The sequence below is a fragment of the Lactuca sativa genome, chromosome 1, assembly GCF_002870075.4.
Source record: "Lactuca sativa cultivar Salinas chromosome 1, Lsat_Salinas_v11, whole genome shotgun sequence".
NCBI lineage: Eukaryota > Viridiplantae > Streptophyta > Magnoliopsida > Asterales > Asteraceae > Lactuca > Lactuca sativa.
The window spans coordinates 200,233,391-200,258,612 of record NC_056623.2 but is presented as its reverse complement, the minus strand read 5'-3'; the positions used below and the strand labels follow the sequence as shown (position 1 = coordinate 200,258,612).

The window sequence follows — 25,222 nt, the reverse complement described above, 5'->3', positions numbered from 1 at the left end:
CGGAGTTCAGATGGGATCCGGTGCATTAGTGCTGGTATGATCGCACCCGAAATACTATCCGTGGTAATTGTTTTTATGTCTTACAAGACGCAGAACCTCGTTTGCTTTCGTACGCGAGGCGTGGGACCCACGTGAGGGATCGGCTCCGTTCAGGGAAACACGAAAACGATCAACATTGAACCGGATGCCGCCCGAGCATAGACATAACAAGAAAGGAAAAAAAAAACGCACATAAAACCTAAAAAAACGCAAACGGGCAACGAAAAAGGGGGTGCAACACGAGGACTTCCCAGGGGGTCACCCATCCTAGTACTACTCTCGCCCAAGCACGCTTAGCTGCGGAGTTCTGATGGGATCCGGTGCATTAGTGCTGGTATGATCGCACCCGAAATACTATCCGTGGTAATTGTTTTTATGTCTTACAAGACGCAGAACCTCGTTTGCTTTCGTACGCGAGGCGTGGGACCCACGTGAGGGATCGGCTCCGTTCAGGGAAACACGAAAACGATCAACATTGAACCGGATGCCGCCCGAGCATAGACATAACAAGAAAGGAAAAAAAAACGCACCTAAAACCTAAAAAAACGCAAACGGGCAACGAAAAAGGGGGTGCAACACGAGGACTTCCCAGGGGGTCACCCATCCTAGTACTACTCTCGCCCAAGCACGCTTAACTGCGGAGTTCTGATGGGATCCGGTGCATTAGTGCTGGTATGATCGCACCCGAAATACTATCCGTGGTAATTGTTTTTATGTCTTACAATACGCAGAACCTCGTTTGCTTTCGTACGCGAGGCGTGGGACCCACGTGAGGGATCGGCTCCGTTCAGGGAAACACGAAAACGATCAACATTGAACCGGATGCCGCCCGAGCATAGACATAACAAGAAAGGAAAAAAAAAACGCACCTAAAACCTAAAAAAACGCAAACGGGCAACGAAAAAGGGGGTGCAACACGAGGACTTCCCAGGGGGTCACCCATCCTAGTACTACTCTCGCCCAAGCACGCTTAACTGCGGAGTTCTGATGGGATCCGGTGCATTAGTGCTGGTATGATCGCACCCGAAATACTATCCGTGGTAATTGTTTTTATGTCTTACAAGACGCAGAACCTCGTTTGCTTTCGTACGCGAGGCGTGGGACCCACGTGAGGGATCGGCTCCGTTCAGGGAAACACGAAAACGATCAACATTGAACCGGATGCCGCCCGAGCATAGACATAACAAGAAAGGAAAAAAAAACGCACCTAAAACCTAAAAAAACGCAAACGGGCAACGAAAAAGGGGGTGCAACACGAGGACTTCCCAGGGGGTCACCCATCCTAGTACTACTCTCGCCCAAGCACGCTTAACTGCGGAGTTCTGATGGGATCCGGTGCATTAGTGCTGGTATGATCGCACCCGAAATACTATCCGTGGTAATTGTTTTTATGTCTTACAATACGCAGAACCTCGTTTGCTTTCGTACGCGAGGCGTGGGACCCACGTGAGGGATCGGCTCCGTTCAGGGAAACACGAAAACGATCAACATTGAACCGGATGCCGCCCGAGCATAGACATAACAAGAAAGGAAAAAAAAAACGCACCTAAAACCTAAAAAAACGCAAACGGGCAACGAAAAAGGGGGTGCAACACGAGGACTTCCCAGGGGGTCACCCATCCTAGTACTACTCTCGCCCAAGCACGCTTAACTGCGGAGTTCTGATGGGATCCGGTGCATTAGTGCTGGTATGATCGCACCCGAAATACTATCCGTGGTAATTGTTTTTATGTCTTACAAGACGCAGAACCTCGTTTGCTTTCGTACGCGAGGCGTGGGACCCACGTGAGGGATCGGCTCCGTTCAGGGAAACACGAAAACGATCAACATTGAACCGGATGCCGCCCGAGCATAGACATAACAAGAAAGGAAAAAAAAACGCACCTAAAACCTAAAAAAACGCAAACGGGCAACGAAAAAGGGGGTGCAACACGAGGACTTCCCAGGGGGTCACCCATCCTAGTACTACTCTCGCCCAAGCACGCTTAACTGCGGAGTTCTGATGGGATCCGGTGCATTAGTGCTGGTATGATCGCACCCGAAATACTATCCGTGGTAATTGTTTTTATGTCTTACAAGACGCAGAACCTCGTTTGCTTTCGTACGCGAGGCGTGGGACCCACGTGAGGGATCGGCTCCGTTCAGGGAAACACGAAAACGATCAACATTGAACCGGATGCCGCCCGAGCATAGACATAACAAGAAAGGAAAAAAAAAACGCACCTAAAACCTAAAAAAACGCAAACGGGCAACGAAAAAGGGGGTGCAACACGAGGACTTCCCAGGGGGTCACCCATCCTAGTACTACTCTCGCCCAAGCACGCTTAACTGCGGAGTTCTGATGGGATCCGGTGCATTAGTGCTGGTATGATCGCACCCGAAATACTATCCGTGGTAATTGTTTTTATGTCTTACAAGACGCAGAACCTCGTTTGCTTTCGTACGCGAGGCGTGGGACCCACGTGAGGGATCGGCTCCGTTCAGGGAAACACGAAAACGATCAACATTGAACCGGATGCCGCCCGAGCATAGACATAACAAGAAAGGAAAAAAAAACGCACCTAAAACCTAAAAAAACGCAAACGGGCAACGAAAAAGGGGGTGCAACACGAGGACTTCCCAGGGGGTCACCCATCCTAGTACTACTCTCGCCCAAGCACGCTTAACTGCGGAGTTCTGATGGGATCCGGTGCATTAGTGCTGGTATGATCGCACCCGAAATACTATGCGTGGTAATTGTTTTTATGTCTTACAAGAGGCAGAACCTCGTTTGTTTTCGTACGCGAGGCGTGGGACCCACGTGAGGGATCGACTCCGTTCAGGGAAACACGAAAACGATCAACATTGAACCAGATGCCGCCCGAGCATAGACATAGCAAGAAAGGAAAAAAAAAACGCAACTAAAACCTAAAAAAACGCAAACGGGCAACGAAAAAGGGGGTGCAACACGAGGACTTCCCAGGGGGTCACCCATCCTAGTACTACTCTCGCCCAAGCACGCTTAGCTGCGGAGTTCTGATGGGATCCGGTGCATTAGTGCTGGTATGATCGCACCCGAAATACTATCCGTGGTAATTGTTTTTATGTCTTACAAGACGCAGAACCTCGTTTGCTTTCGTACGCGAGGCGTGGGACCCACGTGAGGGATCGGCTCCGTTCAGGGAAACACGAAAACGATCAACATTGAACCGGATGCCGCCCGAGCATAGACATAACAAGAAAGGAAAAAAAAACGCACCTAAAACCTAAAAAAACGCAAACGGGCAACGAAAAAGGGGGTGCAACACGAGGACTTCCCAGGGGGTAACCCATCCTAGTACTACTCTCGCCCAAGCACGCTTAACTGCGGAGTTCTGATGGGATCCGGTGCATTAGTGCTGGTATGATCGCACCCGAAATACTATGCGTGGTAATGGTTTTTATGTCTTACAAGACGCAGAACCTCGTTTGCTTTCGTACGCGAGGCGTGGGACCCACGTGAGGGATCGGCTCCGTTCAGGGAAACACGAAAACGATCAACATTGAACCGGATGCCGCCCGAGCATAGACATAGCAAGAAAGGAAAAAAAAAACGCACCTAAAACCTAAAAAAACGCAAACGGGCAACGAAAAAGGGGGTGCAACACGAGGACTTCCCAAGGGGTCACCCATCCTATACTACTCTCGCCCAAGCACGCTTAACTGCGGAATTCTGATGGGATCCGGTGCATTAGTGCTGGTATGATCGCACCCGAAATACTATGCGTGGTAATTGTTTTTATGTCTTACAAGACGAAGAACCTCGTTTGCTTTCGTACGCGAGGCGTGGGACCCACGTGAGGGATCGGCTCCGTTCAGGGAAACACGAAAACGATCAACATTGAATCGGATGCCGCCCGAGCATAGACATAGCAAGAAAGGAAAAAAAACGCACCTAAAACCTAAAAAAACGCAAACGAGCAACGAAAAAGGTGGTGCAACACGAGGACTTCCCAGGGGGTCACCCATCCTAGTACTACTCTCGCCCAAGCACGCTTAACTGCGGAGTTCTGATGGGATCCGGTGCATTAGTGCTGGTATGATCGCACCCGAAATACTATGCGTGGTAATTGTTTTTATGTCTTACAAGAGGCAGAACCTCGTTTGCTTTCGTACGCGAGGCGTGGGACCCACGTGAGGGATCGACTCCGTTCAGGGAAACACGAAAACGATCAACATTGAACCAGATGCCGCCCGAGCATAGACATAGCAAGAAAGGAAAAAAAAACGCAACTAAAACCTAAAAAAACGCAAACGGGCAACGAAAAAGGGGGTGCAACACGAGGACTTCCCAGGGGGTCACCCATCCTAGTACTACTCTCGCCCAAGCACGCTTAGCTGCGGAGTTCTGATGGGATCCGGTGCATTAGTGCTGGTATGATCGCACCCGAAATACTATCCGTGGTAATTGTTTTTATGTCTTACAAGACGCAGAACCTCGTTTGCTTTCGTACGCGAGGCGTGGGACCCACGTGAGGGATCGGCTCCGTTCAGGGAAACACGAAAACGATCAACATTGAACCGGATGCCGCCCGAGCATAGACATAGCAAGAAAGGAAAAAAAAAACGCACCTAAAACCTAAAAAAACGCAAACGGGCAACGAAAAAGGGGGTGCAACACGAGGACTTCCCAAGGGGTCACCCATCCTATACTACTCTCGCCCAAGCACGCTTAACTGCGGAATTCTGATGGGATCCGGTGCATTAGTGCTGGTATGATCGCACCCGAAATACTATGCGTGGTAATTGTTTTTATGTCTTACAAGACGAAGAACCTCGTTTGCTTTCGTACGCGAGGCGTGGGACCCACGTGAGGGATCGGCTCCGTTCAGGGAAACACGAAAACGATCAACATTGAACCGGATGCCGCCCGAGCATAGACATAACAAGAAAGGAAAAAAAAAAAACGCACCTAAAACCTAAAAAAACGCAAACGGGCAACGAAAAAGGGGGTGCAACACGAGGACTTCCCAGGGGGTCACCCATCCTAGTACTACTCTCGCCCAAGCACGCTTAACTGCGGAGTTCAGATGGGATCCGGTGCATTAGTGCTGGTATGATCGCACCCGAAATACTATCCGTGGTAATTGTTTTTATGTCTTACAAGACGCAGAACCTCGTTTGCTTTCGTACGCGAGGCGTGGGACCCACGTGAGGGATCGGCTCCGTTCAGGGAAACACGAAAACGATCAACATTGAACCGGATGCCGCCCGAGCATAGACATAACAAGAAAGGAAAAAAAAAAACGCACATAAAACCTAAAAAAACGCAAACGGGCAACGAAAAAGGGGGTGCAACACGAGGACTTCCCAGGGGGTCACCCATCCTAGTACTACTCTCGCCCAAGCACGCTTAGCTGCGGAGTTCTGATGGGATCCGGTGCATTAGTGCTGGTATGATCGCACCCGAAATACTATCCGTGGTAATTGTTTTTATGTCTTACAAGACGCAGAACCTCGTTTGCTTTCGTACGCGAGGCGTGGGACCCACGTGAGGGATCGGCTCCGTTCAGGGAAACACGAAAACGATCAACATTGAACCGGATGCCGCCCGAGCATAGACATAACAAGAAAGGAAAAAAAAAACGCACCTAAAACCTAAAAAAACGCAAACGGGCAACGAAAAAGGGGGTGCAACACGAGGACTTCCCAGGGGGTCACCCATCCTAGTACTACTCTCGCCCAAGCACGCTTAACTGCGGAGTTCTGATGGGATCCGGTGCATTAGTGCTGGTATGATCGCACCCGAAATACTATCCGTGGTAATTGTTTTTATGTCTTACAAGACGCAGAACCTCGTTTGCTTTCGTACGCGAGGCGTGGGACCCACGTGAGGGATCGGCTCCGTTCAGGGAAACACGAAAACGATCAACATTGAACCGGATGCCGCCCGAGCATAGACATAACAAGAAAGGAAAAAAAAAACGCACCTAAAACCTAAAAAAACGCAAACGGGCAACGAAAAAGGGGGTGCAACACGAGGACTTCCCAGGGGGTCACCCATCCTAGTACTACTCTCGCCCAAGCACGCTTAACTGCGGAGTTCTGATGGGATTCGGTGCATTAGTGCTGGTATGATCGCACCCGAAATACTATCCGTGGTAATTGTTTTTATGTCTTACAAGACGCAGAACCTCGTTTGCTTTCGTACGCGAGGCGTGGGACCCACGTGAGGGATCGGCTCCGTTCAGGGAAACACGAAAACGATCAACATTGAACCGGATGCCGCCCGAGCATAGACATAACAAGAAAGGAAAAAAAAAAACGCACCTAAAACCTAAAAAAACGCAAACGGGCAACGAAAAAGGGGGTGCAACACGAGGACTTCCCAGGGGGTCACCCATCCTAGTACTACTCTCGCCCAAGCACGCTTAACTGCGGAGTTCAGATGGGATCCGGTGCATTAGTGCTGGTATGATCGCACCCGAAATACTATCCGTGGTAATTGTTTTTATGTCTTACAAGACGCAGAACCTCGTTTGCTTTCGTACGCGAGGCGTGGGACCCACGTGAGGGATCGGCTCCGTTCAGGGAAACACGAAAACGATCAACATTGAACCGGATGCCGCCCGAGCATAGACATAACAAGAAAGGAAAAAAAAAAACGCACATAAAACCTAAAAAAACGCAAACGGGCAACGAAAAAGGGGGTGCAACACGAGGACTTCCCAGGGGGTCACCCATCCTAGTACTACTCTCGCCCAAGCACGCTTAACTGCGGAGTTCTGATGGGATCCGGTGCATTAGTGCTGGTATGATCGCACCCGAAATACTATCCGTGGTAATTGTTTTTATGTCTTACAAGACGCAGAACCTCGTTTGCTTTCGTACGCGAGGCGTGGGACCCACGTGAGGGATCGGCTCCGTTCAGGGAAACACGAAAACGATCAACATTGAACCGGATGCCGCCCGAGCATAGACATAACAAGAAAGGAAAAAAAAAACGCACCTAAAACCTAAAAAAACGCAAACGGGCAACGAAAAAGGGGGTGCAACACGAGGACTTCCCAGGGGGTCACCCATCCTAGTACTACTCTCGCCCAAGCACGCTTAACTGCGGAGTTCTAATGGGATCCGGTGCATTAGTGCTGGTATGATCGCACCCGAAATACTATCCGTGGTAATTGTTTTTATGTCTTACAAGACGCAGAACCTCGTTTGCTTTCGTACGCGAGGCGTGGGACCCACGTGAGGGATCGGCTCCGTTCAGGGAAACACGAAAACGATCAACATTGAACCGGATGCCGCCCGAGCATAGACATAACAAGAAAGGAAAAAAAAACGCACCTAAAACCTAAAAAAACGCAAACGGGCAACGAAAAAGGGGGTGCAACACGAGGACTTCCCAGGGGGTCACCCATCCTAGTACTACTCTCGCCCAAGCACGCTTAACTGCGGAGTTCTGATGGGATCCGTTGCATTAGTGCTGGTATGATCGCACCCGAAATACTATCCGTGGTAATTGTTTTTATGTCTTACAAGACGCAGAACCTCGTTTGCTTTCGTACGCGAGGCGTGGGACCCACGTGAGGGATCGGCTCCGTTCAGGGAAACACGAAAACGATCAACATTGAACCGGATGCCGCCCGAGCATAGACATAACAAAAAAGGAAAAAAAAAAACGCACCTAAAAGCTAAAAAAACGCAAACGGGCAACGAAAAAGGGGGTGCAACACGAGGACTTCCCAGGGGGTCACCCATCCTAGTACTACTCTCGCCCAAGCCCGCTTAACTGCGGAGTTCTGATGGGATCCGGTGCATTAGTGCTGGTATGATCGCACCCGAAATACTATCCGTGGTAATTGTTTTTATGTCTTACAAGACGAAGAACCTCGTTTGCTTTCGTACGCGAGGCGTGGGACCCACATGAGGGATCGGCTCCGTTCAGGGAAACACGAAAACGATCAACATTGAACCGGATGCCGCCCGAGCATAGACATAGCAAGAAAGGAAAAAAAACGCAACTAAAACCTAAAAAAACGCAAACGGGCAACGAAAAAGGGGTGCAACACGAGGACTTCCCAAGGGGTCACCCATCCTAGTACTACTCTCGCCCAAGCACGCTTCACTGCGGAGTTCTGATGGGATCCGGTGCATTAGTGCTGGTACGATCGCACCCGAAATACTATCCGTGGTAATTGTTTTTATGTCTTACAAGACGCAGAACCTCGTTTGCTTTCGTACGCGAGGCGTGGGACCCACGTGAGGGATCGGCTCCGTTCAGGGAAACACGAAAACGATCAACATTGAACCGGATGCCGCCCGAGCATAGACATAACAAGAAAGGAAAAAAAAACGCACCTAAAACCTAAAAAAACGCAAACGGGCAACGAAAAAGGGGGTGCAACACGAGGACTTCCCAGGGGGTCACCCATCCTAGTACTACTCTCGCCCAAGCACGCTTAACTGCGGAGTTCTGATGGGATCCGGTGCATTAGTGCTGGTATGATCGCACCCGAAATACTATCCGTGGTAATTGTTTTTATGTCTTACAAGACGCAGAACCTCGTTTGCTTTCGTACGCGAGGCGTGGGACCCACGTGAGGGATCGGCTCCGTTCAGGGAAACACGAAAACGATCAACATTGAACCGGATGCCGCCCGAGCATAGACATAACAAGAAAGGAAAAAAAAAAACGCACATAAAACCTAAAAAAACGCAAACGGGCAACGAAAAAGGGGGTGCAACACGAGGACTTCCCAGGGGGTCACCCATCCTAGTACTACTCTCGCCCAAGCACGCTTAACTGCGGAGTTCTGATGGGATCCGGTGCATTAGTGCTGGTATGATCGCACCCGAAATACTATCCGTGGTAATTGTTTTTATGTCTTACAAGACGCAGAACCTCGTTTGCTTTCGTACGCGAGGCGTGGGACCCACGTGAGGGATCGGCTCCGTTCAGGGAAACACGAAAACGATCAACATTGAACCGGATGCCGCCCGAGCATAGACATAACAAGAAAGGAAAAAAAAAACGCACCTAAAACCTAAAAAAACGCAAACGGGCAACGAAAAAGGGGGTGCAACACGAGGACTTCCCAGGGGGTCACCCATCCTAGTACTACTCTCGCCCAAGCACGCTTAACTGCGGAGTTCTAATGGGATCCGGTGCATTAGTGCTGGTATGATCGCACCCGAAATACTATCCGTGGTAATTGTTTTTATGTCTTACAAGACGCAGAACCTCGTTTGCTTTCGTACGCGAGGCGTGGGACCCACGTGAGGGATCGGCTCCGTTCAGGGAAACACGAAAACGATCAACATTGAACCGGATGCCGCCCGAGCATAGACATAACAAGAAAGGAAAAAAAAACGCACCTAAAACCTAAAAAAACGCAAACGGGCAACGAAAAAGGGGGTGCAACACGAGGACTTCCCAGGGGGTCACCCATCCTAGTACTACTCTCGCCCAAGCACGCTTAACTGCGGAGTTCTGATGGGATCCGTTGCATTAGTGCTGGTATGATCGCACCCGAAATACTATCCGTGGTAATTGTTTTTATGTCTTACAAGACGCAGAACCTCGTTTGCTTTCGTACGCGAGGCGTGGGACCCACGTGAGGGATCGGCTCCGTTCAGGGAAACACGAAAACGATCAACATTGAACCGGATGCCGCCCGAGCATAGACATAACAAAAAAGGAAAAAAAAAAACGCACCTAAAAGCTAAAAAAACGCAAACGGGCAACGAAAAAGGGGGTGCAACACGAGGACTTCCCAGGGGGTCACCCATCCTAGTACTACTCTCGCCCAAGCCCGCTTAACTGCGGAGTTCTGATGGGATCCGGTGCATTAGTGCTGGTATGATCGCACCCGAAATACTATCCGTGGTAATTGTTTTTATGTCTTACAAGACGAAGAACCTCGTTTGCTTTCGTACGCGAGGCGTGGGACCCACATGAGGGATCGGCTCCGTTCAGGGAAACACGAAAACGATCAACATTGAACCGGATGCCGCCCGAGCATAGACATAGCAAGAAAGGAAAAAAAACGCAACTAAAACCTAAAAAAACGCAAACGGGCAACGAAAAAGGGGTGCAACACGAGGACTTCCCAAGGGGTCACCCATCCTAGTACTACTCTCGCCCAAGCACGCTTCACTGCGGAGTTCTGATGGGATCCGGTGCATTAGTGCTGGTACGATCGCACCCGAAATACTATCCGTGGTAATTGTTTTTATGTCTTACAAGACGCAGAACCTCGTTTGCTTTCGTACGCGAGGCGTGGGACCCACGTGAGGGATCGGCTCCGTTCAGGGAAACACGAAAACGATCAACATTGAACCGGATGCCGCCCGAGCATAGACATAACAAGAAAGGAAAAAAAAACGCACCTAAAACCTAAAAAAACGCAAACGGGCAACGAAAAAGGGGGTGCAACACGAGGACTTCCCAGGGGGTCACCCATCCTAGTACTACTCTCGCCCAAGCACGCTTAACTGCGGAGTTCTGATGGGATCCGGTGCATTAGTGCTGGTATGATCGCACCCGAAATACTATCCGTGGTAATTGTTTTTATGTCTTACAAGACGCAGAACCTCGTTTGCTTTCGTACGCGAGGCGTGGGACCCACGTGAGGGATCAGCTCCGTTCAGGGAAACACGAAAACGATCAACATTGAACCGGATGCCGCCCGAGCATAGACATAACAAGAAAGGAAAAAAAAAACGCACCTAAAACCTAAAAAAACGCAAACGGGCAACGAAAAAGGGGGTGCAACACGAGGACTTCCCAGGGGGTCACCCATCCTAGTACTACTCTCGCCCAAGCACGCTTAACTGCGGAGTTCTGATGGGATCCGGTGCATTAGTGCTGGTATGATCGCACCCGAAATACTATCCGTGGTAATTGTTTTTATGTCTTACAAGACGCAGAACCTCGTTTGCTTTCGTACGCGAGGCGTGGGACCCACGTGAGGGATCGGCTCCGTTCAGGGAAACACGAAAACGATCAACATTGAACCGGATGCCGCTCGAGCATAGACATAACAAGAAAGGAAAAAAAAACGCACCTAAAACCTAAAAAAACGCAAACGGGCAACGAAAAAGGGGGTGCAACACGAGGACTTCCCAGGGGGTCACCCATCCTAGTACTACTCTCGCCCAAGCACGCTTAACTGCGGAGTTCTGATGGGATCCGGTGCATTAGTGCTGGTATGATCGCACCCGAAATACTATCCGTGGTAATTGTTTTTATGTCTTACAAGACGCAGAACCTCGTTTGCTTTCGTACGCGAGGCGTGGGACCCACGTGAGGGATCGGCTCCGTTCAGGGAAACACGAAAACGATCAACATTGAACCGGATGCCGCCCGAGCATAGACATAACAAGAAAGGGAAAAAAAAACGCACCTAAAACCTAAAAAAACGCAAACGGGCAACGAAAAAGGGGGTGCAACACGAGGACTTCCCAGGGGGTCACCCATCCTAGTACTACTCTCGCCCAAGCACGCTTAACTGCGGAGTTCTGATGGGATCCGGTGCATTAGTGCTGGTATGATCGCACCCGAAATACTATCCGTGGTAATTGTTTTTATGTCTTACAAGACGCAGAACCTCGTTTGCTTTCGTACGCGAGGCGTGGGACCCACGTGAGGGATCGACTCCGTTCAGGGAAACACGAAAACGATCAACATTGAACCAGATGCCGCCCGAGCATAGACATAGCAAGAAAGGAAAAAAAAACGCAACTAAAACCTAAAAAAACGCAAACGGGCAACGAAAAAGGGGTGCAACACGAGGACTTCCCAGGGGGTCACCCATCCTAGTACTACTCTCGCCCAAGCACGCTTAACTGCGGAGTTCTGATGGGATCCGGTGCATTAGTGCTGGTATGATCGCACCCGAAATACTATCCGTGGTAGTTGTTTTTATGTCTTACAAGACGCAGAACCTCGTTTGCTTTCGTACGCGAGGCGTGGGACCCACGTGAGGGATCGGCTCCGTTCAGGGAAACACGAAAACGATCAACATTGAACCGGATGCCGCTCGAGCATAGACATAAGAAGAAAGGAAAAAAAAAACGCACCTAAAACCTAAAAAAACGCAAACGGGCAACGAAAAAGGGGGTGCAACACGAGGACTTCCCAGGGGGTCACCCATCCTAGTACTACTCTCGCCCAAGCACGCTTAAGTGCGGAGTTCTGATGGGATCCGGTGCATTAGTGCTGGTATGATCGCACCCGAAATACTATCCGTGGTAATTGTTTTTATGTCTTACAAGACGCAGAACCTCGTTTGCTTTCGTACGCGAGGCGTGGGACCCACGTGAGGGATCGGCTCCGTTCAGGGAAACACGAAAACGATCAACATTGAACCGGATGCCGCCCGAGCATAGACATAACAAGAAAGGAAAAAAAAAAAAACGCACCTAAAACCTAAAAAAACGCAAACGGGCAACGAAAAAGGGGGTGCAACACGAGGACTTCCCAGCGGGTCACCCATCCTAGTACTACTCTCGCCCAAGCACGCTTAACTGCGGAGTTCAGATGGGATCCGGTGCATTAGTGCTGGTATGATCGCACCCGAAATACTATCCGTGGTAATTGTTTTTATGTCTTACAAGACGCAGAACCTCGTTTGCTTTCGTACGCGAGGCGTGGGACCCACGTGAGGGATCGGCTCCGTTCAGGGAAACACGAAAACGATCAACATTGAACCGGATGCCGCCCGAGCATAGACATAACAAGAAAGGAAAAAAAAAACGCACATAAAACCTAAAAAAACGTAAACGGGCAACGAAAAAGGGGGTGCAACACGAGGACTTCCCAGGGGGTCACCCATCCTAGTACTACTCTCGCCCAAGCACGCTTAACTGCGGAGTTCTGATGGGATCCGGTGCATTAGTGCTGGTATGATCGCACCCGAAATACTATCCGTGGTAATTGTTTTTATGTCTTACAAGACGCAGAACCTCGTTTGCTTTCGTACGCGAGGCGTGGGACCCACGTGAGGGATCGGCTCCGTTCAGGGAAACACGAAAACGATCAACATTGAACCGGATGCCGCCCGAGCATAGACATAACAAGAAAGGAAAAAAAAAAACGCACCTAAAACCTAAAAAAACGCAAACGGGCAACGAAAAAGGGGGTGCAACACGAGGACTTCCCAGGGGGTCACCCATCCTAGTACTACTCTCGCCCAAGCACGCTTAACTGCGGAGTTCTAATGGGATCCGGTGCATTAGTGCTGGTATGATCGCACCCGAAATACTATCCGTGGTAATTGTTTTTATGTCTTACAAGACGCAGAACCTCGTTTGCTTTCGTACGCGAGGCGTGGGACCCACGTGAGGGATCGGCTCCGTTCAGGGAAACACGAAAACGATCAACATTGAACCGGATGCCGCCCGAGCATAGACATAACAAGAAAGGAAAAAAAAACGCACCTAAAACCTAAAAAAACGCAAACGGGCAACGAAAAAGGGGGTGCAACACGAGGACTTCCCAGGGGGTCACCCATCCTAGTACTACTCTCGCCCAAGCACGCTTAACTGCGGAGTTCTGATGGGATCCGGTGCATTAGTGCTGGTATGATCGCACCCGAAATACTATCCGTGGTAATTGTTTTTATGTCTTACAAGACGCAGAACCTCGTTTGCTTTCGTACGCGAGGCGTGGGACCCACGTGAGGGATCGGCTCCGTTCAGGGAAACACGAAAACGATCAACATTGAACCGGATGCCGCCCGAGCATAGACATAACAAGAAAGGAAAAAAAAAACGCACCTAAAACCTAAAAAAACGCAAACGGGCAACGAAAAAGGGGGTGCAACACGAGGACTTCCCAGGGGGTCACCCATCCTAGTACTACTCTCGCCCAAGCACGCTTAACTGCGGAGTTCTAATGGGATCCGGTGCATTAGTGCTGGTATGATCGCACCCGAAATACTATCCGTGGTAATTGTTTTTATGTCTTACAAGACGCAGAACCTCGTTTGCTTTCGTACGCGAGGCGTGGGACCCACGTGAGGGATCGGCTCCGTTCAGGGAAACACGAAAACGATCAACATTGAACCGGATGCCGCCCGAGCATAGACATAACAAGAAAGGAAAAAAAAACGCACCTAAAACCTAAAAAAACGCAAACGGGCAACGAAAAAGGGGGTGCAACACGAGGACTTCCCAGGGGGTCACCCATCCTAGTACTACTCTCGCCCAAGCACGCTTAACTGCGGAGTTCTGATGGGATCCGGTGCATTAGTGCTGGTACGATCGCACCCGAAATACTATCCGTGGTAATTGTTTTTATGTCTTACAAGACGCAGAACCTCGTTTGCTTTCGTACGCGAGGCGTGGGACCCACGTGAGGGATCGGCTCCGTTCAGGGAAACACGAAAACGATCAACATTGAACCGGATGCCGCCCGAGCATAGACATAACAAGAAAGGAAAAAAAAACGCACCTAAAACCTAAAAAAACGCAAACGGGCAACGAAAAAGGGGGTGCAACACGAGGACTTCCCAGGGGGTAACCCATCCTAGTACTACTCTCGCCCAAGCACGCTTAACTGCGGAGTTCTGATGGGATCCGGTGCATTAGTGCTGGTATGATCGCACCCGAAATACTATGCGTGGTAATGGTTTTTATGTCTTACAAGACGCAGAACCTCGTTTGCTTTCGTACGCGAGGCGTGGGACCCACGTGAGGGATCGGCTCCGTTCAGGGAAACACGAAAACGATCAACATTGAACCGGATGCCGCCCGAGCATAGACATAGCAAGAAAGGAAAAAAAAAACGCACCTAAAACCTAAAAAAACGCAAACGGGCAACGAAAAAGGGGGTGCAACACGAGGACTTCCCAAGGGGTCACCCATCCTATACTACTCTCGCCCAAGCACGCTTAACTGCGGAATTCTGATGGGATCCGGTGCATTAGTGCTGGTATGATCGCACCCGAAATACTATGCGTGGTAATTGTTTTTATGTCTTACAAGACGAAGAACCTCGTTTGCTTTCGTACGCGAGGCGTGGGACCCACGTGAGGGATCGGCTCCGTTCAGGGAAACACGAAAACGATCAACATTGAATCGGATGCCGCCCGAGCATAGACATAGCAAGAAAGGAAAAAAAACGCACCTAAAACCTAAAAAAACGCAAACGAGCAACGAAAAAGGTGGTGCAACACGAGGACTTCCCAGGGGGTCACCCATCCTAGTACTACTCTCGCCCAAGCACGCTTAACTGCGGAGTTCTGATGGGATCCGGTGCATTAGTGCTGGTATGATCGCACCCGAAATACTATGCGTGGTAATTGTTTTTATGTCTTACAAGAGGCAGAACCTCGTTTGCTTTCGTACGCGAGGCGTGGGACCCACGTGAGGGATCGACTCCGTTCAGGGAAACACGAAAACGATCAACATTGAACCAGATGCCGCCCGAGCATAGACATAGCAAGAAAGGAAAAAAAAACGCAACTAAAACCTAAAAAAACGCAAACGGGCAACGAAAAAGGGGGTGCAACACGAGGACTTCCCAGGGGGTCACCCATCCTAGTACTACTCTCGCCCAAGCACGCTTAGCTGCGGAGTTCTGATGGGATCCGGTGCATTAGTGCTGGTATGATCGCACCCGAAATACTATCCGTGGTAATTGTTTTTATGTCTTACAAGACGCAGAACCTCGTTTGCTTTCGTACGCGAGGCGTGGGACCCACGTGAGGGATCGGCTCCGTTCAGGGAAACACGAAAACGATCAACATTGAACCGGATGCCGCCCGAGCATAGACATAGCAAGAAAGGAAAAAAAAAACGCACCTAAAACCTAAAAAAACGCAAACGGGCAACGAAAAAGGGGGTGCAACACGAGGACTTCCCAAGGGGTCACCCATCCTATACTACTCTCGCCCAAGCACGCTTAACTGCGGAATTCTGATGGGATCCGGTGCATTAGTGCTGGTATGATCGCACCCGAAATACTATGCGTGGTAATTGTTTTTATGTCTTACAAGACGAAGAACCTCGTTTGCTTTCGTACGCGAGGCGTGGGACCCACGTGAGCGATCGGCTCCGTTCAGGGAAACACGAAAACGATCAACATTGAACCGGATGCCGCCCGAGCATAGACATAACAAGAAAGGAAAAAAAAAAAACGCACCTAAAACCTAAAAAAACGCAAACGGGCAACGAAAAAGGGGGTGCAACACGAGGACTTCCCAGGGGGTCACCCATCCTAGTACTACTCTCGCCCAAGCACGCTTAACTGCGGAGTTCAGATGGGATCCGGTGCATTAGTGCTGGTATGATCGCACCCGAAATACTATCCGTGGTAATTGTTTTTATGTCTTACAAGACGCAGAACCTCGTTTGCTTTCGTACGCGAGGCGTGGGACCCACGTGAGGGATCGGCTCCGTTCAGGGAAACACGAAAACGATCAACATTGAACCGGATGCCGCCCGAGCATAGACATAACAAGAAAGGAAAAAAAAAACGCACATAAAACCTAAAAAAACGCAAACGGGCAACGAAAAAGGGGGTGCAACACGAGGACTTCCCAGGGGGTCACCCATCCTAGTACTACTCTCGCCCAAGCACGCTTAGCTGCGGAGTTCTGATGGGATCCGGTGCATTAGTGCTGGTATGATCGCACCCGAAATACTATCCGTGGTAATTGTTTTTATGTCTTACAAGACGCAGAACCTCGTTTGCTTTCGTACGCGAGGCGTGGGACCCACGTGAGGGATCGGCTCCGTTCAGGGAAACACGAAAACGATCAACATTGAACCGGATGCCGCCCGAGCATAGACATAACAAGAAAGGAAAAAAAAACGCACCTAAAACCTAAAAAAACGCAAACGGGCAACGAAAAAGGGGGTGCAACACGAGGACTTCCCAGGGGGTCACCCATCCTAGTACTACTCTCGCCCAAGCACGCTTAACTGCGGAGTTCTGATGGGATCCGGTGCATTAGTGCTGGTATGATCGCACCCGAAATACTATCCGTGGTAATTGTTTTTATGTCTTACAAGACGCAGAACCTCGTTTGCTTTCGTACGCGAGGCGTGGGACCCACGTGAGGGATCGGCTCCGTTCAGGGAAACACGAAAACGATCAACATTGAACCGGATGCCGCCCGAGCATAGACATAACAAGAAAGGAAAAAAAAAACGCACCTAAAACCTAAAAAAACGCAAACGGGCAACGAAAAAGGGGGTGCAACACGAGGACTTCCCAGGGGGTCACCCATCCTAGTACTACTCTCGCCCAAGCACGCTTAACTGCGGAGTTCTGATGGGATCCGGTGCATTAGTGCTGGTATGATCGCACCCGAAATACTATCCGTGGTAATTGTTTTTATGTCTTACAAGACGCAGAACCTCGTTTGCTTTCGTACGCGAGGCGTGGGACCCACGTGAGGGATCGGCTCCGTTCAGGGAAACACGAAAACGATCAACATTGAACCGGATGCCGCCCGAGCATAGACATAACAAGAAAGGAAAAAAAAAACGCACCTAAAACCTAAAAAAACGCAAACGGGCAACGAAAAAGGGGGTGCAACACGAGGACTTCCCAGGGGGTCACCCATCCTAGTACTACTCTCGCCCAAGCACGCTTAACTGCGGAGTTCTGATGGGATTCGGTGCATTAGTGCTGGTATGATCGCACCCGAAATACTATCCGTGGTAATTGTTTTTATGTCTTACAAGACGCAGAACCTCGTTTGCTTTCGTACGCGAGGCGTGGGACCCACGTGAGGGATCGGCTCCGTTCAGGGAAACACGAAAACGATCAACATTGAACCGGATGCCGCCCGAGCATAGACATAACAAGAAAGGAAAAAAAAAACGCACCTAAAACCTAAAAAAACGCAAACGGGCAACGAAAAAGGGGGTGCAACACGAGGACTTCCCAGGGGGTCACCCATCCTAGTACTACTCTCGCCCAAGCACGCTTAACTGCGGAGTTCAGATGGGATCCGGTGCATTAGTGCTGGTATGATCGCACCCGAAATACTATCCGTGGTAATTGTTTTTATGTCTTACAAGACGCAGAACCTCGTTTGCTTTCGTACGCGAGGCGTGGGACCCACGTGAGGGATCGGCTCCGTTCAGGGAAACACGAAAACGATCAACATTGAACCGGATGCCGCCCGAGCATAGACATAACAAGAAAGGAAAAAAAAAAACGCACATAAAACCTAAAAAAACGCAAACGGGCAACGAAAAAGGGGGTGCAACACGAGGACTTCCCAGGGGGTCACCCATCCTAGTACTACTCTCGCCCAAGCACGCTTAACTGCGGAGTTCTGATGGGATCCGGTGCATTAGTGCTGGTATGATCGCACCCGAAATACTATCCGTGGTAATTGTTTTTATGTCTTACAAGACGCAGAACCTCGTTTGCTTTCGTACGCGAGGCGTGGGACCCACGTGAGGGATCGGCTCCGTTCAGGGAAACACGAAAACGATCAACATTGAACCGGATGCCGCCCGAGCATAGACATAACAAGAAAGGAAAAAAAAAACGCACCTAAAACCTAAAAAAACGCAAACGGGCAACGAAAAAGGGGGTGCAACACGAGGACTTCCCAGGGGGTCACCCATCCTAGTACTACTCTCGCCCAAGCACGCTTAACTGCGGAGTTCTAATGGGATCCGGTGCATTAGTGCTGGTATGATCGCACCCGAAATACTATCCGTGGTAATTGTTTTTATGTCTTACAAGACGCAGAACCTCGTTTGCTTTCGTACGCGAGGCGTGGGACCCACGTGAGGGATCGGCTCCGTTCAGGGAAACACGAAAACGATCAACATTGAACCGGATGCCGCCCGAGCATAGACATAACAAGAAAGGAAAAAAAAACGCACCTAAAACCTAAAAAAACGCAAACGGGCAACGAAAAAGGGGGTGCAACACGAGGACTTCCCAGGGGGTCACCCATCCTAGTACTACTCTCGCCCAAGCACGCTTAACTGCGGAGTTCTGATGGGATCCGGTGCATTAGTGCTGGTATGATCGCACCCGAAATACTATCCGTGGTAATTGTTTTTATGTCTTACAAGACGCAGAACCTCGTTTGCTTTCGTACGCGAGGCGTGGGACCCACGTGAGGGATCGGCTCCGTTCAGGGAAACACGAAAACGATCAACATTGAACCGGATGCCGCCCGAGCATAGACATAACAAAAAAGGAAAAAAAAAAACGCACCTAAAAGCTAAAAAAACGCAAACGGGCAACGAAAAAGGGGGTGCAACACGAGGACTTCCCAGGGGGTCACCCATCCTAGTACTACTCTCGCCCAAGCCCGCTTAACTGCGGAGTTCTGATGGGATCCGGTGCATTAGTGCTGGTATGATCGCACCCGAAATACTATCCGTGGTAATTGTTTTTATGTCTTACAAGACGAAGAACCTCGTTTGCTTTCGTACGCGAGGCGTGGGACCCACATGAGGGATCGGCTCCGTTCAGGGAAACACGAAAACGATCAACATTGAACCGGATGCCGCCCGAGCATAGACATAGCAAGAAAGGAAAAAAAACGCAACTAAAACCTAAAAAAACGCAAACGGGCAACGAAAAAGGGGTGCAACACGAGGACTTCCCAGGGGGTCACCCATCCTAGTACTACTCTCGCCCAAGCACGCTTCACTGCGGAGTTCTGATGGGATCCGGTGCATTAGTGCTGGTACGATCGCACCCGAAATACTATCCGTGGTAATTGTTTTTATGTCTTACAAGACGCAGAACCTCGTTTGCTTTCGTACGCGAGGCGTGGGACCCACGTGAGGGATCGGCTCCGTTCAGGGAAACACGAAAACGATCAACATTGAACCGGATGCCGCCCGAGCATAGACATAACAAGAAAGGAAAAAAAAACGCACCTAAAACCTAAAAAAACGCAAACGGGCAACGAAAAAGGGGGTGCAACACGAGGACTTCCCAGGGGGTCACCCATCCTAGTACTACTCTCGCCCAAGCACGCTTAACTGCGGAGTTCTGATGGGATCCGGTGCATTAGTGCTGGTATGATCGCACCCGAAATACTATCCGTGGTAATTGTTTTTATGTCTTACAAGACGCAGAACCTCGTTTGCTTTCGTACGCGAGGCGTGGGACCCACGTGAGGGATCAGCTCCGTTCAGGGAAACACGAAAACGATCAACATTGAACCGGATGCCGCCCGAGCATAGACATAACAAGAAAGGAAAAAAAAAACGCACCTAAAACCTAAAAAAACGCAAACGGGCAACGAAAAAGGGGGTGCAACACGAGGACTTCCCAGGGGGTCACCCATCCTAGTACTACTCTCGCCCAAGCACGCTTAACTGCGGAGTTCTGATGGGATCCGGTGCATTAGTGCTGGTATGATCGCACCCGAAATACTATCCGTGGTAATTGTTTTTATGTCTTACAAGACGCAGAACCTCGTTTGCTTTCGTACGCGAGGCGTGGGACCCACGTGAGGGATCGGCTCCGTTCAGGGAAACACGAAAACGATCAACATTGAACCGGATGCCGCTCGAGCATAGACATAACAAGAAAGGAAAAAAAAACGCACCTAAAACCTAAAAAAACGCAAACGGGCAACGAAAAAGGGGGTGCAACACGAGGACTTCCCAGGGGGTCACCCATCCTAGTACTACTCTCGCCCAAGCACGCTTAACTGCGGAGTTCTGATGGGATCCGGTGCATTAGTGCTGGTATGATCGCACCCGAAATACTATCCGTGGTAATTGTTTTTATGTCTTACAAGACGCAGAACCTCGTTTGCTTTCGTACGCGAGGCGTGGGACCCACGTGAGGGATCGGCTCCGTTCAGGGAAACACGAAAACGATCAACATTGAACCGGATGCCGCCCGAGCATAGACATAACAAGAAAGGAAAAAAAAAACGCACCTAAAACCTAAAAAAACGCAAACGGGCAACGAAAAAGGGGGTGCAACACGAGGACTTCCCAGGGGGTCACCCATCCTAGTACTACTCTCGCCCAAGCACGCTTAACTGCGGAGTTCTGATGGGATCCGGTGCATTAGTGCTGGTATGATCGCACCCGAAATACTATCCGTGGTAATTGTTTTTATGTCTTACAAGACGCAGAACCTCGTTTGCTTTCGTACGCGAGGCGTGGGACCCACGTGAGGGATCGACTCCGTTCAGGGAAACACGAAAACGATCAACATTGAACCAGATGCCGCCCGAGCATAGACATAGCAAGAAAGGAAAAAAAAACGCAACTAAAACCTAAAAAAACGCAAACGGGCAACGAAAAAGGGGTGCAACACGAGGACTTCCCAGGGGGTCACCCATCCTAGTACTACTCTCGCCCAAGCACGCTTAACTGCGGAGTTCTGATGGGATCCGGTGCATTAGTGCTGGTATGATCGCACCCGAAATACTATCCGTGGTAGTTGTTTTTATGTCTTACAAGACGCAGAACCTCGTTTGCTTTCGTACGCGAGGCGTGGGACCCACGTGAGGGATCGGCTCCGTTCAGGGAAACACGAAAACGATCAACATTGAACCGGATGCCGCTCGAGCATAGACATAAGAAGAAAGGAAAAAAAAAACGCACCTAAAACCTAAAAAAACGCAAACGGGCAACGAAAAAGGGGGTGCAACACGAGGACTTCCCAGGGGGTCACCCATCCTAGTACTACTCTCGCCCAAGCACGCTTAAGTGCGGAGTTCTGATGGGATCCGGTGCATTAGTGCTGGTATGATCGCACCCGAAATACTATCCGTGGTAATTGTTTTTATGTCTTACAAGACGCAGAACCTCGTTTGCTTTCGTACGCGAGGCGTGGGACCCACGTGAGGGATCGGCTCCGTTCAGGGAAACACGAAAACGATCAACATTGAACCGGATGCCGCCCGAGCATAGACATAACAAGAAAGGAAAAAAAAAAAACGCACCTAAAACCTAAAAAAACGCAAACGGGCAACGAAAAAGGGGGTGCAACACGAGGACTTCCCAGCGGGTCACCCATCCTAGTACTACTCTCGCCCAAGCACGCTTAACTGCGGAGTTCAGATGGGATCCGGTGCATTAGTGCTGGTATGATCGCACCCGAAATACTATCCGTGGTAATTGTTTTTATGTCTTACAAGACGCAGAACCTCGTTTGCTTTCGTACGCGAGGCGTGGGACCCACGTGAGGGATCGGCTCCGTTCAGGGAAACACGAAAACGATCAACATTGAACCGGATGCCGCCCGAGCATAGACATAACAAGAAAGGAAAAAAAAAACGCACATAAAACCTAAAAAAACGTAAACGGGCAACGAAAAAGGGGGTGCAACACGAGGACTTCCCAGGGGGTCACCCATCCTAGTACTACTCTCGCCCAAGCACGCTTAACTGCGGAGTTCTGATGGGATCCGGTGCATTAGTGCTGGTATGATCGCACCCGAAATACTATCCGTGGTAATTGTTTTTATGTCTTACAAGACGCAGAACCTCGTTTGCTTTCGTACGCGAGGCGTGGGACCCACGTGAGGGATCGGCTCCGTTCAGGGAAACACGAAAACGATCAACATTGAACCGGATGCCGCCCGAGCATAGACATAACAAGAAAGGAAAAAAAAAAACGCACCTAAAACCTAAAAAAACGCAAACGGGCAACGAAAAAGGGGGTGCAACACGAGGACTTCCCAGGGGGTCACCCATCCTAGTACTACTCTCGCCCAAGCACGCTTAACTGCGGAGTTCTAATGGGATCCGGTGCATTAGTGCTGGTATGATCGCACCCGAAATACTATCCGTGGTAATTGTTTTTATGTCTTACAAGACGCAGAACCTCGTTTGCTTTCGTACGCGAGGCGTGGGACCCACGTGAGGGATCGGCTCCGTTCAGGGAAACACGAAAACGATCAACATTGAACCGGATGCCGCCCGAGCATAGACATAACAAGAAAGGAAAAAAAAACGCACCTAAAACCTAAAAAAACGCAAACGGGCAACGAAAAAGGGGGTGCAACACGAGGACTTCCCAGGGGGTCACCCATCCTAGTACTACTCTCGCCCAAGCACGCTTAACTGCGGAGTTCTGATGGGATCCGGTGCATTAGTGCTGGTATGATCGCACCCGAAATACTATCCGTGGTAATTGTTTTTATGTCTTACAAGACGCAGAACCTCGTTTGCTTTCGTACGCGAGGCGTGGGACCCACGTGAGGGATCGGCTCCGTTCAGGGAAACACGAAAACGATCAACATTGAACCGGATGCCGCCCGAGCATAGACATAACAAAAAAGGAAAAAAAAAAACGCACCTAAAAGCTAAAAAAACGCAAACGGGCAACGAAAAAGGGGGTGCAACACGAGGACTTCCCAGGGGGTCACCCATCCTAGTACTACTCTCGCCCAAGCCCGCTTAACTGCGGAGTTCTGATGGGATCCGGTGCATTAGTGCTGGTATGATCGCACCCGAAATACTATCCGTGGTAATTGTTTTTATGTCTTACAAGACGAAGAACCTCGTTTGCTTTCGTACGCGAGGCGTGGGACCCACATGAGGGATCGGCTCCGTTCAGGGAAACACGAAAACGATCAACATTGAACCGGATGCCGCCCGAGCATAGACATAGCAAGAAAGGAAAAAAAACGCAACTAAAACCTAAAAAAACGCAAACGGGCAACGAAAAAGGGGTGCAACACGAGGACTTCCCAGGGGGTCACCCATCCTAGTACTACTCTCGCCCAAGCACGCTTCACTGCGGAGTTCTGATGGGATCCGGTGCATTAGTGCTGGTACGATCGCACCCGAAATACTATCCGTGGTAATTGTTTTTATGTCTTACAAGACGCAGAACCTCGTTTGCTTTCGTACGCGAGGCGTGGGACCCACGTGAGGGATCGGCTCCGTTCAGGGAAACACGAAAACGATCAACATTGAACCGGATGCCGCCCGAGCATAGACATAACAAGAAAGGAAAAAAAAACGCACCTAAAACCTAAAAAAACGCAAACGGGCAACGAAAAAGGGGGTGCAACACGAGGACTTCCCAGGGGGTCACCCATCCTAGTACTACTCTCGCCCAAGCACGCTTAACTGCGGAGTTCTGATGGGATCCGGTGCATTAGTGCTGGTATGATCGCACCCGAAATACTATCCGTGGTAATTGTTTTTATGTCTTACAAGACGCAGAACCTCGTTTGCTTTCGTACGCGAGGCGTGGGACCCACGTGAGGGATCAGCTCCGTTCAGGGAAACACGAAAACGATCAACATTGAACCGGATGCCGCCCGAGCATAGACATAACAAGAAAGGAAAAAAAAAACGCACCTAAAACCTAAAAAAACGCAAACGGGCAACGAAAAAGGGGGTGCAACACGAGGACTTCCCAGGGGGTCACCCATCCTAGTACTACTCTCGCCCAAGCACGCTTAACTGCGGAGTTCTGATGGGATCCGGTGCATTAGTGCTGGTATGATCGCACCCGAAATACTATCCGTGGTAATTGTTTTTATGTCTTACAAGACGCAGAACCTCGTTTGCTTTCGTACGCGAGGCGTGGGACCCACGTGAGGGATCGGCTCCGTTCAGGGAAACACGAAAACGATCAACATTGAACCGGATGCCGCTCGAGCATAGACATAACAAGAAAGGAAAAAAAAACGCACCTAAAACCTAAAAAAACGCAAACGGGCAACGAAAAAGGGGGTGCAACACGAGGACTTCCCAGGGGGTCACCCATCCTAGTACTACTCTCGCCCAAGCACGCTTAACTGCGGAGTTCTGATGGGATCCGGTGCATTAGTGCTGGTATGATCGCACCCGAAATACTATCCGTGGTAATTGTTTTTATGTCTTACAAGACGCAGAACCTCGTTTGCTTTCGTACGCGAGGCGTGGGACCCACGTGAGGGATCGGCTCCGTTCAGGGAAACACGAAAACGATCAACATTGAACCGGATGCCGCCCGAGCATAGACATAACAAGAAAGGAAAAAAAAAACGCACCTAAAACCTAAAAAAACGCAAACGGGCAACGAAAAAGGGGGTGCAACACGAGGACTTCCCAGGGGGTCACCCATCCTAGTACTACTCTCGCCCAAGCACGCTTAACTGCGGAGTTCTGATGGGATCCGGTGCATTAGTGCTGGTATGATCGCACCCGAAATACTATCCGTGGTAATTGTTTTTATGTCTTACAAGACGCAGAACCTCGTTTGCTTTCGTACGCGAGGCGTGGGACCCACGTGAGGGATCGACTCCGTTCAGGGAAACACG

The 25,222-nt window shown here is 50.0% G+C and overlaps 75 non-coding genes across 75 annotated transcripts in view; all 75 read right to left on the bottom strand.

Moving 5' to 3' along the window:
- The window catches only part of LOC128129523 (5S ribosomal RNA), a 119-nt gene extending 71 nt beyond the window's left edge, over window positions 1–48 (bottom strand). The window contains exon 1 of the ribosomal RNA XR_008227480.1: window positions 1–48. This exon is cut by the window's left edge and continues 71 nt beyond it. This is a non-coding gene — a ribosomal RNA (5S ribosomal RNA).
- A 220-nt stretch (window positions 49–268) lies between these two features.
- LOC128130009 (5S ribosomal RNA) lies at window positions 269–387 on the bottom strand. Its single transcript, XR_008227933.1, has one exon. It is a non-coding gene; the product is annotated as a 5S ribosomal RNA (ribosomal RNA).
- Window positions 388–606: 219 nt separating this feature from the next.
- On the bottom strand, window positions 607–725 carry LOC128128650 (5S ribosomal RNA). Its single transcript, XR_008226653.1, has one exon. It is a non-coding gene; the product is annotated as a 5S ribosomal RNA (ribosomal RNA).
- Window positions 726–945: 220 nt separating this feature from the next.
- Window positions 946–1,064, bottom strand: LOC128128649 (5S ribosomal RNA). The gene has a single exon (XR_008226650.1). It is a non-coding gene; the product is annotated as a 5S ribosomal RNA (ribosomal RNA).
- Window positions 1,065–1,283: 219 nt separating this feature from the next.
- On the bottom strand, window positions 1,284–1,402 carry LOC128128648 (5S ribosomal RNA). Its single transcript, XR_008226649.1, has one exon. It is a non-coding gene; the product is annotated as a 5S ribosomal RNA (ribosomal RNA).
- A 220-nt stretch (window positions 1,403–1,622) lies between these two features.
- LOC128128647 (5S ribosomal RNA) lies at window positions 1,623–1,741 on the bottom strand. The gene has a single exon (XR_008226647.1). It is a non-coding gene; the product is annotated as a 5S ribosomal RNA (ribosomal RNA).
- A 219-nt stretch (window positions 1,742–1,960) lies between these two features.
- On the bottom strand, window positions 1,961–2,079 carry LOC128128640 (5S ribosomal RNA). Its single transcript, XR_008226646.1, has one exon. It is a non-coding gene; the product is annotated as a 5S ribosomal RNA (ribosomal RNA).
- A 220-nt stretch (window positions 2,080–2,299) lies between these two features.
- Window positions 2,300–2,418, bottom strand: LOC128128638 (5S ribosomal RNA). The gene has a single exon (XR_008226645.1). It is a non-coding gene; the product is annotated as a 5S ribosomal RNA (ribosomal RNA).
- Window positions 2,419–2,637: 219 nt separating this feature from the next.
- Window positions 2,638–2,756, bottom strand: LOC128128637 (5S ribosomal RNA). The gene has a single exon (XR_008226644.1). It is a non-coding gene; the product is annotated as a 5S ribosomal RNA (ribosomal RNA).
- A 220-nt stretch (window positions 2,757–2,976) lies between these two features.
- LOC128130008 (5S ribosomal RNA) lies at window positions 2,977–3,095 on the bottom strand. Its single transcript, XR_008227932.1, has one exon. It is a non-coding gene; the product is annotated as a 5S ribosomal RNA (ribosomal RNA).
- Window positions 3,096–3,314: 219 nt separating this feature from the next.
- LOC128130136 (5S ribosomal RNA) lies at window positions 3,315–3,433 on the bottom strand. The gene has a single exon (XR_008228059.1). It is a non-coding gene; the product is annotated as a 5S ribosomal RNA (ribosomal RNA).
- A 220-nt stretch (window positions 3,434–3,653) lies between these two features.
- On the bottom strand, window positions 3,654–3,771 carry LOC128131079 (5S ribosomal RNA). Its single transcript, XR_008229008.1, has one exon. It is a non-coding gene; the product is annotated as a 5S ribosomal RNA (ribosomal RNA).
- Window positions 3,772–3,989: 218 nt separating this feature from the next.
- On the bottom strand, window positions 3,990–4,108 carry LOC128130407 (5S ribosomal RNA). The gene has a single exon (XR_008228332.1). It is a non-coding gene; the product is annotated as a 5S ribosomal RNA (ribosomal RNA).
- Window positions 4,109–4,327: 219 nt separating this feature from the next.
- LOC128130007 (5S ribosomal RNA) lies at window positions 4,328–4,446 on the bottom strand. Its single transcript, XR_008227930.1, has one exon. It is a non-coding gene; the product is annotated as a 5S ribosomal RNA (ribosomal RNA).
- A 220-nt stretch (window positions 4,447–4,666) lies between these two features.
- On the bottom strand, window positions 4,667–4,784 carry LOC128131078 (5S ribosomal RNA). The gene has a single exon (XR_008229007.1). It is a non-coding gene; the product is annotated as a 5S ribosomal RNA (ribosomal RNA).
- Window positions 4,785–5,006: 222 nt separating this feature from the next.
- On the bottom strand, window positions 5,007–5,125 carry LOC128129519 (5S ribosomal RNA). The gene has a single exon (XR_008227479.1). It is a non-coding gene; the product is annotated as a 5S ribosomal RNA (ribosomal RNA).
- A 221-nt stretch (window positions 5,126–5,346) lies between these two features.
- On the bottom strand, window positions 5,347–5,465 carry LOC128130006 (5S ribosomal RNA). Its single transcript, XR_008227929.1, has one exon. It is a non-coding gene; the product is annotated as a 5S ribosomal RNA (ribosomal RNA).
- Window positions 5,466–5,685: 220 nt separating this feature from the next.
- LOC128128636 (5S ribosomal RNA) lies at window positions 5,686–5,804 on the bottom strand. The gene has a single exon (XR_008226643.1). It is a non-coding gene; the product is annotated as a 5S ribosomal RNA (ribosomal RNA).
- A 220-nt stretch (window positions 5,805–6,024) lies between these two features.
- Window positions 6,025–6,143, bottom strand: LOC128130664 (5S ribosomal RNA). Its single transcript, XR_008228587.1, has one exon. It is a non-coding gene; the product is annotated as a 5S ribosomal RNA (ribosomal RNA).
- A 221-nt stretch (window positions 6,144–6,364) lies between these two features.
- LOC128129514 (5S ribosomal RNA) lies at window positions 6,365–6,483 on the bottom strand. The gene has a single exon (XR_008227475.1). It is a non-coding gene; the product is annotated as a 5S ribosomal RNA (ribosomal RNA).
- A 221-nt stretch (window positions 6,484–6,704) lies between these two features.
- Window positions 6,705–6,823, bottom strand: LOC128128633 (5S ribosomal RNA). The gene has a single exon (XR_008226641.1). It is a non-coding gene; the product is annotated as a 5S ribosomal RNA (ribosomal RNA).
- Window positions 6,824–7,043: 220 nt separating this feature from the next.
- LOC128130054 (5S ribosomal RNA) lies at window positions 7,044–7,162 on the bottom strand. Its single transcript, XR_008227977.1, has one exon. It is a non-coding gene; the product is annotated as a 5S ribosomal RNA (ribosomal RNA).
- Window positions 7,163–7,381: 219 nt separating this feature from the next.
- LOC128130502 (5S ribosomal RNA) lies at window positions 7,382–7,500 on the bottom strand. Its single transcript, XR_008228427.1, has one exon. It is a non-coding gene; the product is annotated as a 5S ribosomal RNA (ribosomal RNA).
- Window positions 7,501–7,721: 221 nt separating this feature from the next.
- LOC128130492 (5S ribosomal RNA) lies at window positions 7,722–7,840 on the bottom strand. Its single transcript, XR_008228417.1, has one exon. It is a non-coding gene; the product is annotated as a 5S ribosomal RNA (ribosomal RNA).
- A 217-nt stretch (window positions 7,841–8,057) lies between these two features.
- LOC128130708 (5S ribosomal RNA) lies at window positions 8,058–8,176 on the bottom strand. Its single transcript, XR_008228631.1, has one exon. It is a non-coding gene; the product is annotated as a 5S ribosomal RNA (ribosomal RNA).
- A 219-nt stretch (window positions 8,177–8,395) lies between these two features.
- Window positions 8,396–8,514, bottom strand: LOC128128632 (5S ribosomal RNA). The gene has a single exon (XR_008226639.1). It is a non-coding gene; the product is annotated as a 5S ribosomal RNA (ribosomal RNA).
- A 221-nt stretch (window positions 8,515–8,735) lies between these two features.
- On the bottom strand, window positions 8,736–8,854 carry LOC128128629 (5S ribosomal RNA). Its single transcript, XR_008226636.1, has one exon. It is a non-coding gene; the product is annotated as a 5S ribosomal RNA (ribosomal RNA).
- Window positions 8,855–9,074: 220 nt separating this feature from the next.
- Window positions 9,075–9,193, bottom strand: LOC128130053 (5S ribosomal RNA). Its single transcript, XR_008227976.1, has one exon. It is a non-coding gene; the product is annotated as a 5S ribosomal RNA (ribosomal RNA).
- A 219-nt stretch (window positions 9,194–9,412) lies between these two features.
- LOC128130501 (5S ribosomal RNA) lies at window positions 9,413–9,531 on the bottom strand. Its single transcript, XR_008228426.1, has one exon. It is a non-coding gene; the product is annotated as a 5S ribosomal RNA (ribosomal RNA).
- A 221-nt stretch (window positions 9,532–9,752) lies between these two features.
- On the bottom strand, window positions 9,753–9,871 carry LOC128130491 (5S ribosomal RNA). The gene has a single exon (XR_008228416.1). It is a non-coding gene; the product is annotated as a 5S ribosomal RNA (ribosomal RNA).
- A 217-nt stretch (window positions 9,872–10,088) lies between these two features.
- LOC128130707 (5S ribosomal RNA) lies at window positions 10,089–10,207 on the bottom strand. Its single transcript, XR_008228630.1, has one exon. It is a non-coding gene; the product is annotated as a 5S ribosomal RNA (ribosomal RNA).
- A 219-nt stretch (window positions 10,208–10,426) lies between these two features.
- On the bottom strand, window positions 10,427–10,545 carry LOC128128627 (5S ribosomal RNA). Its single transcript, XR_008226635.1, has one exon. It is a non-coding gene; the product is annotated as a 5S ribosomal RNA (ribosomal RNA).
- A 220-nt stretch (window positions 10,546–10,765) lies between these two features.
- LOC128128626 (5S ribosomal RNA) lies at window positions 10,766–10,884 on the bottom strand. Its single transcript, XR_008226634.1, has one exon. It is a non-coding gene; the product is annotated as a 5S ribosomal RNA (ribosomal RNA).
- Window positions 10,885–11,103: 219 nt separating this feature from the next.
- On the bottom strand, window positions 11,104–11,222 carry LOC128128625 (5S ribosomal RNA). Its single transcript, XR_008226633.1, has one exon. It is a non-coding gene; the product is annotated as a 5S ribosomal RNA (ribosomal RNA).
- Window positions 11,223–11,442: 220 nt separating this feature from the next.
- LOC128128624 (5S ribosomal RNA) lies at window positions 11,443–11,561 on the bottom strand. Its single transcript, XR_008226629.1, has one exon. It is a non-coding gene; the product is annotated as a 5S ribosomal RNA (ribosomal RNA).
- Window positions 11,562–11,779: 218 nt separating this feature from the next.
- Window positions 11,780–11,898, bottom strand: LOC128128623 (5S ribosomal RNA). The gene has a single exon (XR_008226628.1). It is a non-coding gene; the product is annotated as a 5S ribosomal RNA (ribosomal RNA).
- Window positions 11,899–12,118: 220 nt separating this feature from the next.
- LOC128130674 (5S ribosomal RNA) lies at window positions 12,119–12,237 on the bottom strand. The gene has a single exon (XR_008228597.1). It is a non-coding gene; the product is annotated as a 5S ribosomal RNA (ribosomal RNA).
- A 223-nt stretch (window positions 12,238–12,460) lies between these two features.
- On the bottom strand, window positions 12,461–12,579 carry LOC128130299 (5S ribosomal RNA). The gene has a single exon (XR_008228223.1). It is a non-coding gene; the product is annotated as a 5S ribosomal RNA (ribosomal RNA).
- Window positions 12,580–12,799: 220 nt separating this feature from the next.
- Window positions 12,800–12,918, bottom strand: LOC128128622 (5S ribosomal RNA). The gene has a single exon (XR_008226627.1). It is a non-coding gene; the product is annotated as a 5S ribosomal RNA (ribosomal RNA).
- A 221-nt stretch (window positions 12,919–13,139) lies between these two features.
- On the bottom strand, window positions 13,140–13,258 carry LOC128130052 (5S ribosomal RNA). The gene has a single exon (XR_008227975.1). It is a non-coding gene; the product is annotated as a 5S ribosomal RNA (ribosomal RNA).
- Window positions 13,259–13,477: 219 nt separating this feature from the next.
- On the bottom strand, window positions 13,478–13,596 carry LOC128128620 (5S ribosomal RNA). Its single transcript, XR_008226625.1, has one exon. It is a non-coding gene; the product is annotated as a 5S ribosomal RNA (ribosomal RNA).
- Window positions 13,597–13,816: 220 nt separating this feature from the next.
- Window positions 13,817–13,935, bottom strand: LOC128130051 (5S ribosomal RNA). Its single transcript, XR_008227974.1, has one exon. It is a non-coding gene; the product is annotated as a 5S ribosomal RNA (ribosomal RNA).
- Window positions 13,936–14,154: 219 nt separating this feature from the next.
- Window positions 14,155–14,273, bottom strand: LOC128130305 (5S ribosomal RNA). Its single transcript, XR_008228229.1, has one exon. It is a non-coding gene; the product is annotated as a 5S ribosomal RNA (ribosomal RNA).
- A 219-nt stretch (window positions 14,274–14,492) lies between these two features.
- On the bottom strand, window positions 14,493–14,611 carry LOC128130135 (5S ribosomal RNA). The gene has a single exon (XR_008228058.1). It is a non-coding gene; the product is annotated as a 5S ribosomal RNA (ribosomal RNA).
- Window positions 14,612–14,831: 220 nt separating this feature from the next.
- Window positions 14,832–14,949, bottom strand: LOC128131077 (5S ribosomal RNA). The gene has a single exon (XR_008229006.1). It is a non-coding gene; the product is annotated as a 5S ribosomal RNA (ribosomal RNA).
- A 218-nt stretch (window positions 14,950–15,167) lies between these two features.
- LOC128130406 (5S ribosomal RNA) lies at window positions 15,168–15,286 on the bottom strand. Its single transcript, XR_008228331.1, has one exon. It is a non-coding gene; the product is annotated as a 5S ribosomal RNA (ribosomal RNA).
- Window positions 15,287–15,505: 219 nt separating this feature from the next.
- On the bottom strand, window positions 15,506–15,624 carry LOC128130005 (5S ribosomal RNA). The gene has a single exon (XR_008227928.1). It is a non-coding gene; the product is annotated as a 5S ribosomal RNA (ribosomal RNA).
- A 220-nt stretch (window positions 15,625–15,844) lies between these two features.
- Window positions 15,845–15,962, bottom strand: LOC128131076 (5S ribosomal RNA). Its single transcript, XR_008229005.1, has one exon. It is a non-coding gene; the product is annotated as a 5S ribosomal RNA (ribosomal RNA).
- Window positions 15,963–16,184: 222 nt separating this feature from the next.
- Window positions 16,185–16,303, bottom strand: LOC128129512 (5S ribosomal RNA). The gene has a single exon (XR_008227470.1). It is a non-coding gene; the product is annotated as a 5S ribosomal RNA (ribosomal RNA).
- Window positions 16,304–16,523: 220 nt separating this feature from the next.
- On the bottom strand, window positions 16,524–16,642 carry LOC128130004 (5S ribosomal RNA). Its single transcript, XR_008227927.1, has one exon. It is a non-coding gene; the product is annotated as a 5S ribosomal RNA (ribosomal RNA).
- A 219-nt stretch (window positions 16,643–16,861) lies between these two features.
- On the bottom strand, window positions 16,862–16,980 carry LOC128128619 (5S ribosomal RNA). The gene has a single exon (XR_008226623.1). It is a non-coding gene; the product is annotated as a 5S ribosomal RNA (ribosomal RNA).
- A 220-nt stretch (window positions 16,981–17,200) lies between these two features.
- On the bottom strand, window positions 17,201–17,319 carry LOC128128618 (5S ribosomal RNA). The gene has a single exon (XR_008226622.1). It is a non-coding gene; the product is annotated as a 5S ribosomal RNA (ribosomal RNA).
- A 220-nt stretch (window positions 17,320–17,539) lies between these two features.
- LOC128130663 (5S ribosomal RNA) lies at window positions 17,540–17,658 on the bottom strand. The gene has a single exon (XR_008228586.1). It is a non-coding gene; the product is annotated as a 5S ribosomal RNA (ribosomal RNA).
- Window positions 17,659–17,878: 220 nt separating this feature from the next.
- LOC128129511 (5S ribosomal RNA) lies at window positions 17,879–17,997 on the bottom strand. Its single transcript, XR_008227452.1, has one exon. It is a non-coding gene; the product is annotated as a 5S ribosomal RNA (ribosomal RNA).
- Window positions 17,998–18,218: 221 nt separating this feature from the next.
- On the bottom strand, window positions 18,219–18,337 carry LOC128128614 (5S ribosomal RNA). Its single transcript, XR_008226620.1, has one exon. It is a non-coding gene; the product is annotated as a 5S ribosomal RNA (ribosomal RNA).
- Window positions 18,338–18,557: 220 nt separating this feature from the next.
- Window positions 18,558–18,676, bottom strand: LOC128130050 (5S ribosomal RNA). The gene has a single exon (XR_008227973.1). It is a non-coding gene; the product is annotated as a 5S ribosomal RNA (ribosomal RNA).
- A 219-nt stretch (window positions 18,677–18,895) lies between these two features.
- On the bottom strand, window positions 18,896–19,014 carry LOC128128612 (5S ribosomal RNA). The gene has a single exon (XR_008226615.1). It is a non-coding gene; the product is annotated as a 5S ribosomal RNA (ribosomal RNA).
- Window positions 19,015–19,235: 221 nt separating this feature from the next.
- LOC128130490 (5S ribosomal RNA) lies at window positions 19,236–19,354 on the bottom strand. Its single transcript, XR_008228415.1, has one exon. It is a non-coding gene; the product is annotated as a 5S ribosomal RNA (ribosomal RNA).
- A 217-nt stretch (window positions 19,355–19,571) lies between these two features.
- Window positions 19,572–19,690, bottom strand: LOC128130619 (5S ribosomal RNA). The gene has a single exon (XR_008228542.1). It is a non-coding gene; the product is annotated as a 5S ribosomal RNA (ribosomal RNA).
- Window positions 19,691–19,909: 219 nt separating this feature from the next.
- Window positions 19,910–20,028, bottom strand: LOC128128610 (5S ribosomal RNA). Its single transcript, XR_008226612.1, has one exon. It is a non-coding gene; the product is annotated as a 5S ribosomal RNA (ribosomal RNA).
- A 220-nt stretch (window positions 20,029–20,248) lies between these two features.
- On the bottom strand, window positions 20,249–20,367 carry LOC128128607 (5S ribosomal RNA). The gene has a single exon (XR_008226609.1). It is a non-coding gene; the product is annotated as a 5S ribosomal RNA (ribosomal RNA).
- Window positions 20,368–20,586: 219 nt separating this feature from the next.
- Window positions 20,587–20,705, bottom strand: LOC128128605 (5S ribosomal RNA). The gene has a single exon (XR_008226608.1). It is a non-coding gene; the product is annotated as a 5S ribosomal RNA (ribosomal RNA).
- A 220-nt stretch (window positions 20,706–20,925) lies between these two features.
- Window positions 20,926–21,044, bottom strand: LOC128128604 (5S ribosomal RNA). The gene has a single exon (XR_008226605.1). It is a non-coding gene; the product is annotated as a 5S ribosomal RNA (ribosomal RNA).
- Window positions 21,045–21,262: 218 nt separating this feature from the next.
- Window positions 21,263–21,381, bottom strand: LOC128128602 (5S ribosomal RNA). The gene has a single exon (XR_008226604.1). It is a non-coding gene; the product is annotated as a 5S ribosomal RNA (ribosomal RNA).
- A 220-nt stretch (window positions 21,382–21,601) lies between these two features.
- LOC128130673 (5S ribosomal RNA) lies at window positions 21,602–21,720 on the bottom strand. Its single transcript, XR_008228596.1, has one exon. It is a non-coding gene; the product is annotated as a 5S ribosomal RNA (ribosomal RNA).
- A 222-nt stretch (window positions 21,721–21,942) lies between these two features.
- LOC128130298 (5S ribosomal RNA) lies at window positions 21,943–22,061 on the bottom strand. The gene has a single exon (XR_008228222.1). It is a non-coding gene; the product is annotated as a 5S ribosomal RNA (ribosomal RNA).
- Window positions 22,062–22,281: 220 nt separating this feature from the next.
- LOC128128599 (5S ribosomal RNA) lies at window positions 22,282–22,400 on the bottom strand. Its single transcript, XR_008226600.1, has one exon. It is a non-coding gene; the product is annotated as a 5S ribosomal RNA (ribosomal RNA).
- A 221-nt stretch (window positions 22,401–22,621) lies between these two features.
- On the bottom strand, window positions 22,622–22,740 carry LOC128130049 (5S ribosomal RNA). The gene has a single exon (XR_008227972.1). It is a non-coding gene; the product is annotated as a 5S ribosomal RNA (ribosomal RNA).
- A 219-nt stretch (window positions 22,741–22,959) lies between these two features.
- LOC128128596 (5S ribosomal RNA) lies at window positions 22,960–23,078 on the bottom strand. Its single transcript, XR_008226598.1, has one exon. It is a non-coding gene; the product is annotated as a 5S ribosomal RNA (ribosomal RNA).
- Window positions 23,079–23,299: 221 nt separating this feature from the next.
- LOC128130489 (5S ribosomal RNA) lies at window positions 23,300–23,418 on the bottom strand. The gene has a single exon (XR_008228414.1). It is a non-coding gene; the product is annotated as a 5S ribosomal RNA (ribosomal RNA).
- A 217-nt stretch (window positions 23,419–23,635) lies between these two features.
- On the bottom strand, window positions 23,636–23,754 carry LOC128130618 (5S ribosomal RNA). The gene has a single exon (XR_008228541.1). It is a non-coding gene; the product is annotated as a 5S ribosomal RNA (ribosomal RNA).
- Window positions 23,755–23,973: 219 nt separating this feature from the next.
- Window positions 23,974–24,092, bottom strand: LOC128128595 (5S ribosomal RNA). Its single transcript, XR_008226596.1, has one exon. It is a non-coding gene; the product is annotated as a 5S ribosomal RNA (ribosomal RNA).
- A 220-nt stretch (window positions 24,093–24,312) lies between these two features.
- Window positions 24,313–24,431, bottom strand: LOC128128593 (5S ribosomal RNA). Its single transcript, XR_008226591.1, has one exon. It is a non-coding gene; the product is annotated as a 5S ribosomal RNA (ribosomal RNA).
- A 219-nt stretch (window positions 24,432–24,650) lies between these two features.
- On the bottom strand, window positions 24,651–24,769 carry LOC128128592 (5S ribosomal RNA). The gene has a single exon (XR_008226590.1). It is a non-coding gene; the product is annotated as a 5S ribosomal RNA (ribosomal RNA).
- Window positions 24,770–24,989: 220 nt separating this feature from the next.
- LOC128128591 (5S ribosomal RNA) lies at window positions 24,990–25,108 on the bottom strand. Its single transcript, XR_008226588.1, has one exon. It is a non-coding gene; the product is annotated as a 5S ribosomal RNA (ribosomal RNA).
- Window positions 25,109–25,222: the final 114 nt, after the last annotated feature.